This window comes from Humulus lupulus, chromosome 9, assembly GCF_963169125.1.
Source record: "Humulus lupulus chromosome 9, drHumLupu1.1, whole genome shotgun sequence".
NCBI classification, from domain to species: domain Eukaryota; kingdom Viridiplantae; phylum Streptophyta; class Magnoliopsida; order Rosales; family Cannabaceae; genus Humulus; species Humulus lupulus.
The window spans coordinates 154,799,376-154,812,838 of NC_084801.1; the positions used below are offsets into that span (position 1 = coordinate 154,799,376).

The 13,463-nt window shown below is 34.2% G+C and overlaps 1 pseudogene; it reads right to left on the bottom strand.

The window, feature by feature from the left end:
• Positions 1-976: 976 nt before the first annotated feature.
• LOC133800202 (nudix hydrolase 8-like) lies at positions 977-8,390 on the bottom strand (annotated as a pseudogene).
• Between the last annotated feature and the right edge of the window lie 5,073 nt (positions 8,391-13,463).

The following is a 13,463-nucleotide window of genomic DNA, read 5'->3' on the forward strand; positions in this document are numbered from 1 at the left end:
GAGGAATAGTGATCCTAGGAAAGATTAGAAGCTTATTAGCCAGAGGATTTAGTTGGAAACAACTCAATTGGAGGTAATTCAAGTTTTAAGTTTTTAAAGTTTTTAAGCTCGAATTGGACTTTGTGTTTTAATGAGTTTTTTATTGAATTGAAGCGTGGGTTTTATGGGTTTTGGATCATGGGGATGTTTGGGAACTTTGATTTTTGAGTTTGGAGATGTTTGGATATGTTTTTGGAAGGTTTTAAAAGGTTAAAATTGGGTTTATGGCTGGTTCTGGGTGGGGGGCCGCAGCCCTAGCTCGAAGAAGTAGGTGGAGGCATTTTGGCCTTGCTGGGCATCGCACCCCTGTGTGAGGGGAGCCGCGGCCCTTGCTCCTGGGATGGCTGGGGGCCGCGGCTCAGGTTGGGTGTTAAGCCCGTTTGAGTATTTTGACCTCGGGAATATGGTTTTAGGCCTCGGAATCATTCCTACTACCCGGATTGGTGGGGTTTGATGTCTTGGAGGCTAGGTCTTGGTTCCGGGATTGGTTATAGAACTTCAACTCATTGGATCACCATTTGTGGTTGTGACTAGGTTATCACTAGAGGCATGGAATCGGGGTCGTGCTTGTGGCTCATTTATTGGTAACCTGTGCTTGGACCAAAGGTAAGAAAACTACACTCTGTATATATGTGACATGCATGGTTATTCACTACTACAAAAAAGGTTTTTTAGGACTAACATTGCGAGTCCTAAAAAAGTTTTTAGGACTCGTGGGGCGTGAGTCCTCTATTTGAGAGCCTTAAAAACTGAGAGTCCTAAAAAATCCGGTTGAGTGCCTTTAAGTAATTTTTTAGGACTCGCTTTGCATGCCCTTAAAAGTAATTTTTTTTTTTTAAATGCGGCTACAATTTTCATTTTGATTTAGAACAAATATATCCCTTTAAGTGTCCAAAATGTATTATATATGTTAGATTTCTAAAATTTCAAAAGAAAATACAACAAAATATTTTTTTATTAATTACTCAAAAATATAATTTCAATATTTAGTCTACTCGGCTTAGAAAATCATATTACATGATAGTTTATACTACAATCAAATTCTATCATCACCAAATATTAAACAAGAAATGTATACAATGTTAGTGAAATATATTTTTTATTCTAAAAACTTCAACCGCCAATGTTGTCTAGTATTGCGCCAAAGAAATGCATCTCAATATAGACCTGCACATTATAAAAAAATTTCTTTAATTAATAAAAAGTTTCTCCACTTGAAATAAAAAGTTCTTAAAATGTTGACCACTAGAAATAAAAAAAACAAGAGAGGTCCACACATAATTGATTAGTGTACATCTCTAGATCTACGGATAATGTATATCCAATTAATTTGGAGATCTATATAATAATTCAAACTTATAAATAAGTAGACAGACAATTATATATATATGTAATAGATGCGAGAATTAAACTATTAGTATAGGTATTCAAACTTATAAATAAGCAGCAAACAATTTCTTGTTAGATAGTACTATTTCATAAAATGTTATCTATCCAGTACATAGATGTATTTCAAAACAGTAGCAAACTACACCAAAATCAGCAACAAAATAGACCATAAATCTACCATATTAATCCATTCAACTTAGTTAACAAAATAGACCATAAATCAATCATATTAATCCATTCAACTTAGTTAACAAAATATATCATAAATCAATCATATTAATCTATTCAAACCGGTTGCAAAATGCACCAAAATCCAGTCAAGAAATATACCAAAAACTAGTAGCAAAATACAAGTAATAGCCATTAAAGAAGCAGCAAAATAGACCATAACACACCAAAATCCAATCACAAAATACAACAAAATCAAGTCACAAAATACACCAAAAACCAGTAGTGAAACACAAGTATAAAGCCATTAAAGCATAAGCAAAATACACTTCATATGAATGTCAATTTAAAGTTATAATGTAACAAAGAAAGAATGTATGCATTTGTTTATCAAAAGAAAAAATCCAAACTACTAACTAGTATCAAAGCCTAATATTGTCAATGAAAAACATCCAGCTTAGCTTACCATTCCAGAGAGATGATCATTAATGTAAGTCATTGACCTCAACACAGCATCAAGTGTATCTTTAGTGAGTTGAAACTTCACTTCCACTTCTCCTGAAGAAGATTTCGAATTGTCTTGTAGCTGGCAAAAGAAAAAGGAAAAAGTTTGAGCGTAAGATGAACAAGAAAAAAAATCAGTAAAATGATGAGAGCCAACCATCTGAAAAGAATTTACAACCCAGCATTTTAACTATGGGAAAAATCAGTAAAATTACATGCATTAATTAAATAAAAAATAAGATATTGTATATGGTAAAATTCTGAACTATACATAACCACACTCAGTAACACTGTTATGTCATGTCAAACCTTAACAGGTTTCTAATATCCCAATCTAAGCATTTGCTTCAATTCATAAAAACAATATCAATTTTAATGAGACTCTTGATTGAAAGTGTTATCACATCGGTTGATCATAGTTAAGAATGATCACAGCTATCTAATCATATTTTTAGCTATAATATAAATAAATAGAACATATTTTAGGCAATACATTGATACAATTAAATAAATGATTAGATAGCTACTTCATTAATAATATAAGTGAGTTATTATATACATTATGTGTAACTAATTCACTATGCAAATGTAGTAATCTACTCATCACTCAACCCAACCTAGCCTATTTACATAATCATACTAGTAATTTTCAATTCATACACTATGAAAATTAGGCTATAAGTTGTAATGACCCAACTATTCTAGACTTTTGGACCATTAACGAAAACTATACATACTAATCCTTAATAAAACTTACAAGTGAAAATACCATAACTTTATTAAGAAACTTTTAAAAATAAGAGTTAAACTTACATAAAATCTCAAGTAGGATATGGGATCCCATTGTTTTAAAATCAAAACATGACATAATTAAAAAGAGATTTACATAACAAAATGCGGAAAGATACATGTAAAAACCATAAGAAACAAAACTACATCCTCGAATCGAAACGCTCGGCTCTTGAATCCATTCCACCTCAATACACATTCTCTAAGCTTCCAAGAACCTTCCCCGCCACTAATACCTATTTTCCTGAACATATAAACAAAAAGGAATGAGCCTAATGCCCAGCAAGGAAAATCTAACATATAGCCATATACATAAAAATTCATAGTGCAACATAAAAAAAACATACCATAACACATATATCACATACATACTATAATGGACATTATTACTTGGGGTCCCATAGACTAAACAAGTCATATCCCATTAGATTAGTGGGGTCCTACTAGCTAAGCAGGTCATATTCCCATAATCTATTTGGGGTCCTACTAGCTAAGCAGGTCATATGCCCATAATCTATTTGGGGCTTGTTAGTCATATGGGTCATATGCCCAAGCCTACAAACATACATATCATAACACTTATTATAACATAAGAAACATAAGATAACATATAAAACATATAACATATGAATTTCTATCCTATTTTCCTTACCAAAATTACCGGGATATGAGGACAGAATAGGGACTTTGGAACACTCCTAAAAACCATTTGTGAAAGGGTGAGTCTATTGATATTGAAGAAAAAGGGATGAAAGAGATGAAGGAACTATACATATTAAAACATACTTACCAAAAACCTTGTGCTTAAGAACTTGGATTTCCTAACCAAGAATAGGAATAAGGTTAGAAGGCTGAGTAGAAGACTATGAGAACTTTAAAGAAAATAAAATAATACCAATGAACTAGAGTGTGGAAATACCTTGAACACTTGTAAGACCAATCTAAACCTTGAACCGAAATGCTATAAGACCTTACTTCCCAAGTGTTTGGTAAGCTTATAGTGATCAAGCTTATAATCCCCAACCCAAGTGTTTACACTCTCACAATAACCTAGCAACTTGCAGCCTCTGAACTTAGCTTGATGAATGAATGAAAAATGCTTGGTGCTAGGTCCTATTTATAGAGTTCTAGGAATAAAAATCTTCTTTTTGGCTTTGAATAAAAAAAAAAATTAATTGAAAATATTTGAATATCCTTCAGCCAAAGGCTTAGGAATTTTTCAAATTTTTCAGAGAGATTTAAGGATTCAAAGCTTGATTTTAAAATAATAAAAACAAATAGAATCCTAACTTCTAACTCCCTAAATCTTGTAACTCTAAACTCTCCTTCAGTAAAATAAACATATATGGAGTTGTAGAACTCCGATTTGGACTCTCTTTATACCGTTAGAAAGCTCATTAAATTATCTACAACTTTTAAGAAATACTATTTTTCGAAATTCCTAATATAACTGGGTCAAAAACAGGTCGGAAGTTACAGTACCCTAAAATTACGAAAAATCTATTTAATTATCTAAATATCAACCTAATCCACAAATAAATAAAATTGTGATAAATGTCATGCTCCTATCAGATTTTGGTGAAGACTAAGTCTTATATTTCTCTTATTTTATCATTAAAATAATAATTTCTTAATAATCATACATATGATAAGTGTTACTATCTTATTGGGTCTATCTAAACCTTATAATATAATAAATATCACCATCAATATCAGTCATATTAATCAAACATTATGTTAAAATTAATATTCTTAAACTATAGGTTAAACTTAGAAAATCTACAAGTGTTACTATGAGTGTCCAATTAAATCCCGGTCTGAACCAAAATCCACAGTTATAAACATACTACAACTAATACTAGCTATTACTACTACTACTACTATCTAACTAGCTAAGTAAATTCTGGGACTCTACATAAGTACCACGTATTTAATTCAATTCAATTAAAGTAAGTTATACATCTTTTATAACTAAGTTGCAAAGCAAGAAAGTGTTCAAATTGCCAAATGTCCCTGCTTTACTATGCTACAAAGTGTTTGATATTAATTTATATATATGTGTGTGTGTGTGTTCAATTTAAAAACAAAACAAAACCCCATAAATTTTAGAAGCGTTTTCTCAGCTGGAAAACATTCGTTATAAACAAGAGCTCTCATTTATATATACTCAGAAACTCTTAAACTTCAAATTCATACATAATATATACTAAAAACATCAAAAGATCTCATTGAAGAGTTTTATCAATCATATGGTAGCTAATCTTAAAAAGAACTATATGAGAAATTTAGAAAGCATATATTATGATAATACAATCAGAGCATATCACAATTAAATGTATGTGATTTATCAAAATAAGAAATCATAAATGAAGAAAATGTTGCAATCCGCGAGCCCAAATTAAGCATGCCTTTTCCATATTGTGCCTACTTGCTTTAATAAAATATACAAATTAAGAAAATAAAATAAACATACAAAACAAAACTAAGTATAAAAAAATCTACAGAAAATCAGACAACATATCCCCTAATTTACTAGCCTAGCCATATGTCACAATCAACACCAACAAGTCAAACAAATCAAACAACACACAGGTTTTCATCCATATATCATTGCAGCACACAAAATTCTCAGAACCTACTTCACTAAGACATGCAAGTTTTCAACATTCCGTTATCACCGCAACACACATAATTCCCATAACCTACTTCACTACGGATGAATATCTAAGATATTAAAACTCCACTAAAATTATACAATTATTCAAAATTATAAAAGATTGAAATTTTTTAAAAATAAATCAAATACAACATACCTCTTGCAATTAGCTATCAATCCAATGCTTTAAGACCATCAAAATTTTAACCTAAACATTATTATCAATATTATAAAAAAAAGAAAAAAAGTCAGATGTTGACATTTAACCTTAAAAAGTTCACATAAGTATAATTTAAATAATAAATCATGTTGCACCACGGCACCAAAAACCAAGTTATGTGTTCAATCAACTTATTATGCCCACTAATATTTTCTCATGATCAATCAAAATACCTCACAAAATGTCCAAACCACACACAAATGACTCTTGTAATCTTTGTTACAACATTGAAATTTATAGATCTATTCATATTAACAAGTGAGAAAGAAAAAATGAAAGTATTTTGACCAATGAAAAAACAAAATATGAATTAGTGGAGGATTCCTTTATGCTTTGATATATGACTAATAAGACATTATTATCATAATGTCCTTTTCTTCGTGAATTGTAAAAATAAAACTATTTATATAATATATATTGCATATAATTGATAAAAAAATGAAATCACATATGCATATACTGACATACAAAGATCATCACTTTGTATCCAACTTGTTTTCTTTTAATTTATTGTTGGCAAATAATCAACTCATTTATTCTTTTATTTTTTTTCTTTAATATACTTTAACCCAATCTAATCTTATCCAATACCATATCCAAAATGTTTAGAAATGAGTAGATAGACTTTCAATTCAAGTCTTTATATTTTCGTTTATAGTCTATATTCTCTGCTTGCTCATCTTAGTTTCAATGAGTCCAAACAACCCCTTATAGTATAATCTCAAAGTGATGATAACAAGACTTGTTTTTTGAAATTCTGTTTTATGGTTAAAACTGCCAATGAAAGTGGAAAATTACGGTGAGCAATTAACGCAGAAGAAATGAGAGTAGAAGGCAAGGAGACCAAATATGTACCTTGGCTGCTTGAATTTCAAGATCATCAACTACTATCTGAGTTGATAGGGGCCTAAGCATACAAATGAAGAATAAATCTGATTTTTCAAAAGCCACATTGTGAACATGCCTGGAATCGAAAGATAATACATAACTAATTCAGTATAAAATTATTAGAAAGGATACTCAGGAACTAAAAAAGTGGAATCTTATGGACACATTGAAAGAATACATTTAAAACAAAAATGGTATTTACTTCTTAGATATTAATGGTTACTAGTAGCTAATGCTTCAATAAACAAGGAAAGTTTAAAATATAGCATTTTGTCTATACCTGAATGCTATGACTTCAATGAACTCTGTGTCGATCTGCAATGAAAACAATTACAACTTTTATCAATGGAATAACCTGGTAAGATGTTGTAATTCATAAACGATTATCTTGATAAACAAATTTTTATTTTACTTGTGGAATAGAACAAGGAAATATATTTTATATATATTATTACCCCAGTTTCCTCCTCAACTTCTCTCACAGCTCCTGTAAAGATCTCCTCTGACTGATACAAAAGCAATAATTAATGAAGAATTAACAAAAGATACAAAATGGAAATTTAGAAGGTTTTGATGGTAATCTAAGAAAATTGCTGCCATACCTCTAGAATGAATCCAGTAGGTATTTTCCATAGACCAATGAATGTAGGATCACAATGTTTCTCTTGTACTACAAGAACCTGTAGTTAGCATGAGACACTTTAGCATCACGTTTCAGATAATGAGACAAAGGACCTTAACATGGACGACTTTAGTATGGGAAAATAGAACACTAAGGTTAATTGCAAAGACAACCTAAATGACTAAGGTCAAATGACTCAAATGCCAAAGTTAAAACAGAAAAAGATTGAAATATAGATGGTGATTAAGATGAACCATATAAGTACCATCAAGGCAATGCTAAGGATACAAGTATTTTGGAATAAAACAGAATCTAAAGTGGATAAGATGCAATTAACTTCGTTTGTTAATATTAGTTAAGATGGGCATCTTTGATTTTTCTTATTTTAGTTTCAGTCTTTACATTATTACAACAAGTAACCATACCTCATTTTTGTAATTGATGACAAATCCCCCGACCAAACCTGGTGTGAAGCATTACTAGGAAGCATAGAAGGGCCCACAGGAATCCAGTAAGTCAACATAACGTATCCTCGTTTAGCATGGTGGTATTCGAACCCCTCCTGTAACCAAATGATTTGTCTCAGAAATTTGACATCTCTATTAACACATAAATAAAAGAATAAGATATTCCAAAGTCTGAAGCCAATATATTATATCATTCGGGTCATTTCTAGAAACTTATTGCAATGTATAGAAAGATAGGTTCAATTTTAGAACTCCAGATTCCTCTTATGTCAAAAATTGACAGTTTTTCAAATTGGGAAAGTTGAAACTCACCTTCACAACAATTGGAACAAACTCATATCGTTCAACTGGTAGCCTAAGCCAAACTCCTTTGTCTCATTGAAGACTTTTATCAAACATATGGCAGCCACTCTCAGTTTTTTCTTTATATGTATAAATATACACAAGTGTGAGAAAGAGTGTAGAATAAACATTTTGTTCATGTGTCTATATGAACAACACTACAGACGAATACACCACAAAATTTTTAGTTTCTTTGATTAGAGAAAAAGAAGCACGCATACCTATCGAGCCTCTGAGTCGTCCAGCCCCAACGAGCCACCAAGCCTCCGCGTCGTCCAACCCCAACGAGCCCCCAAGCCTCCACATCTTGCCCAGCCCCTGCGCTGTCGAGCCCAGACCCGAGACCTCCCCACCCGCCGTCGAGCCCAACCCCCGAGCCACCAGTCGTTGTTGTCGAACCCAGCCCCGAGCCCTCTGCCACCGAACAGCCCGACCCTGACCCCCTTGCCACCGTCGACCACCATTCCCCGAGCCCCTGTCGTCGTCGTTCGGGCCTAGCAGAAAGCATGCGAGAGAGAGAGGGAGAAAGGAAAGTATAAGAATCGGGTAGGGAGGGAGGGAGAAAGGGATTTGGCACTTATATGTATATATTTTTTTATTTTATAAATAAAAATCATATTATATTATTTAGATAAAAAAAATATGATTATAAAACTCCCAATTTTATACTCCTAATACTATAAAAAATAATTTTAAAAATCACAACTATACAAATTCTCTTCAAACTTATAATAATTGTTATTTGAAACTTGAATTGCTATTTAATTTAAATACTAGGTAAAAGTGCACTTTAGTAAACTTTATTTTAAAAATATATTAATTAATTTTTATAAATATTTTTTTTTAATTTTCATATAAATTTTAAATAAATAAACAATGTCATATATTATAAAAACTATAACTAGTAAATTTATATATTAAAATTATTTTAAAATATTTTTCCAATCAATAAAACAACTTATTTTTAACTAATACTAATTTTATAAATATGTTAAACAATAAGCGGTTTTATGCTCTTTTACTTAACAATTTTAAGGACTTGCTTTGGGAGTCCTTAATACTCTTTTAGAACTCGCAAAGCAAGTCCTTAAAAGTCACCATTCCTAATTTTTCAGCTCAGATGTTTTTAGGACTTGCAAAGCGAGTCCTAAAAGAGTATTAAGGACTCCCAAAGCAAGTCCTTAAAATTGTTAAGTAAAACACTCATTTTTTAGCCCAGATTTTTTTAGGACTCGCTTATTTTTTTAGGACTTTCATTGCGAGTCCTAAATTGTATTTTTTCAGGACTCTCAATGAGTGTCCTAAAAACTCCATAAATATTTTTAAGGACTTGCATTTATGTGCGTGTCCTAAAAAAGTGTCCCGTAAAGGGTATTTTGTAGTAGTGATTCTTCATGCATGTTGGATGTCAAAATGTGATGCATGTGATTAGGGCATGCTGTGAATATTGGATATGAGATTGTTCAGAGCTTGAGCCTCTGTGTTCATGCATGATCCTAATTGTGCTAGCAACTGTTAAGTAAGCATGATGAATGCCTTGTATTCAGATATTTGACATATGATATATGTTTGGTAGCATTTCTTACTTGTGTATGGCACTGACTAGTCAGGGTCGGCATTGGTCACGTATTACGGACCTAAGAGCCGAGAACGGCGTAAAGCGTCATGAACGTAGGGCCGATAAAAGATTAGATCTAATCGATATCAGCATTGAATGACTCAAGGGCATTAATGTTGGACCGACCCTAAGGTCGATGAAACTTATAAGCACTTGACTAGTCTAAGACTAGTTACTCAAAGCCAGGGCCTAAGGCCTAGGTGACTGCTTGTCACATGGCTAGGGAGTGGAATCCCATGGTTATGACTCTATGGTCATGAGGTAGGCTATGTTGGTGACTAGTCACCATGCACCTATCCTGTTTAAGCTAGTGAAATGATCACTTATTTATAAGCCCCGGTGACCCTATCGTCACATGGGTATTGGGAACGGAACCCACCTTGGTGACTTGTACAACTGTCACTCTTCTACTCAAGGCTATAAGCCCAGTTGGTTACCGGAACCACCAGTGTTATCACTTATCTGATTGAGATTGACTTGATAATCATTCATTCAGGAGGACAAGATTCTCTATCCTGGATACCCATCATTTCGTGAATCTGTTTGCCTCCTTGAATAGGGCTATATTTGCTAGGCGTGTGCCTTATGATTTGATGTCATTATATGACTGTTCATGAGCATGTTGAGTTTTCTTGTTGGGCCTCGGCTCACGGGTGCTATGTGGTGCAGGTAAAGGCAAAACAAAGCTGGACCATCCTTGAGTTGGAGAGCTTAGGTGATGATGTGTACATATGCAGCTGCTCGATCATCACGACTGAGGTTTGAAGAGGAACTAGGGTTAAACCCTGTTTTGCCGCTTAGATCGGATGGTTGTAAATATTTTCTTATAATAGACCTCTAAATTATATTTTTGGGATGCCAATGTATATAATAAACGTTCTAATGAAACGTTATATCTTAACCAAAAATTTTAATCCCTAAACCGCTAATCATACTTAGTTACACGATTTTGGCCAAATGACTCGATTAGCGAGTTTAGCACTGTTTACAAGGCACACCGTAACGGTCCCTAGAGTTTAGGGCGTTACAATTAAGTCACGCACTTGGGCTCTGCACCCTAATCAAATAAGTGAATAACACTTTACGATTCTCATAATCATGCTGGGGCTTGTAGCCTTAATCAGATGAGTTTAACACTTTAAGATTCTGGTAATCATGCTGGGGCTTGTAGACCTAATCAGATGAGTAATTAACACTTTAAGATTCTAATAATCATGTTGGGGCTTGTAGCCCTAATCAGATGAGTGAGTCACACTTTGGGCTCCGTACCCTAATTAGATAGGTGACTAAAGAGTCACACTTTGGGTTGTGCACCCTAATCAGATAAGTGACTCATGAGTGAGTCGCCAACTTGGGCTCAACACCCATAGCCATGTGACGTTGCAGTCACCTGAGCCTTTTGGCCCTAGCTCTAAGTAACTAGCCTTTAGCCTAGACAATCGCTTTTAGTTTTCATCGAACTTGAGGTCGGTCAAGCAATGCTCATGATGATTCATTCAATCCTTATGTTGATTAGATCTAATCTTTACAGCTCTGCGTTGACTACGCTTATGTCGCTCTTGACTCATAGGTCAATTCCATATGACTAGTGCTCGGTACTACTGTCGAACTTGACTAATGAGTCACAGCTTCACAGTCAATACAAACACCATTGCCGATTCTGACTATGGAGTCAGTTCCACTCACAAGTCAGCATGCAACCAGGCATATATCATATGTCAAATATCCAAATACAGGGCATTCGACATGCTTACTCAACATTCACTAGCATAATTATGATCATGCACATTTACAGAGACTCAAGCTCTGATCCATCTCATATTCAACATTCATGCCATGCCCTAATCACATGTATCTTAGGCATCACATGCATCACATACTGGGTGCAATTTTCTTACCTTTGGTCCAAACACAGGTTACCAATGAACGACCCTCGAGAACGATCATGTTTCCAAGCCCCTAGCGATAACCTAGTCACAACCATAAATGGTGTTTCAATGAGTTCAAGTTCCAAAACTCAAATCCTGGGACCAATCTCGCGCTCTTGGGACCTCCAATCCCACCAAACAAGGTGGTGAAATCATCCCCCGAGCCCTTGGGTCAAAACCCCCAAAAAGTACCAAAAAACCTCATTCTGAAGACTGTGTAGCGCTACAAGCAGAATCAAAACCCCCAAAACAAAGCACCCAGCGCTGTAGCGCTACAATGCCCAAACTAGAACTTTGAATTTATGGGCTTCTCTCTTCGTGTTCTTCGAGCTTCAAATCTCCGAATCCAACCCCAACCTATCCAAATCTCAAAATTAAAGTTCCCAAACATCCTAATCTCCCAAAACCAATAAAACCCAAGCTTCAATTCATCCAAAAACTCATCAAAACGAAAAATCCAATCAAAGCTTAAAAAGTTTTAAAATTAAGAACTTAAAACTTGGATTATCTCCGATTATTTCATTTCTCGCTAAATCCTCCGGCTAATAAGCTTCTAATCTTCCCTAGAATCGTTATGCCTCGATCCTTGCTTGAATCCGAGTCCTAAAACTCAAGTTTTCTTCGAAAATACGATTGGGTGACGAAAAAGGAACGAGAGGAAGAGAGAACGTTCTTTTTATGTTTCTGACAGGTTACTTAAAGCTTTAAGTAGCCTCAAACAAATCCTAATGCTTGGGGTGCCGAAAATGCCCCCGGGGTTAAAATAGTCAAAATTCCCAGAATTTCCCCCTGATCTCACTAACTCCCAATTTATCATCAAATATTTATTCCCATTACCCAATAACCCGGTAATGTACTAAATACCCCTTGACTCACTCCGATTCAAGTATGAATCTCGTTGTGACTTTCCCACTAGCTTGCCTCCTAGGATCGTCTCGTGCTGAGTAACCCTAGCATAACCAAATAATAATGAAGAACCGCACACATACCACATATATGTCAAATATGCCTTAAATGGCCAAAATATAAAAATTGCCCAATTAAACAGAAATGTCCCCCATGCATATTTAATACACCTAAACATGCATATCACATCATATTATGATATAACTCACATAATCACATAATGATACACATAAATATCACATAATTCCAAAATTTGCCATCCTGGCCCCCTAATCAAGGCCCTAAGCCGTATTAGGAAATTTGGGTCATTACAACTATCCCCTCCTTCCAGAAATTTCGTCCTCGAAATTTATCTGAACAAGTCAGAATATAAATTCCACATAACTAATTCCAGTTTCCAGGTCACTACCTCGACCTCACCTTAACCCAAGGTATAGCTTTGTTCTTCCAAACTCTGTTCTTTCTATCTCATATCTGGACAAGCTATTCCTTACAAGGTAACTTAGCCTAAATCTCCAAATTCTCATAACTCAACCCATGAGTCTCTTCTAACCCATGTCCTCAACATGGAAATATAAAATACATTGTATACTTCTAACGGTGCCAAAGATAAGGCCAATCCATAGGCAACCTAATCGATCCTATCCAGGATTCAAACGGTCCTTACTAATCTTGAGCTCAACTTGCCCTTATTTCCTCACCCCTTTCCATGGTGATACTCTAAGGAAGATACAGTCTTCCACTTGGAACTCCATGTTCCTGCTTTTCAAATCATCATAACTTTTCCATTTACTCTGAGAAACGAGCATCCAAGCTCTAAACTTTCAATAACCTTAATGGTCCCCTGAACTACCTTAGGATCCAAATAACATCTCACCCATCTCATAAGGTGCCCCTCCAACAACTGGATAACTCTCTTTCTGATTT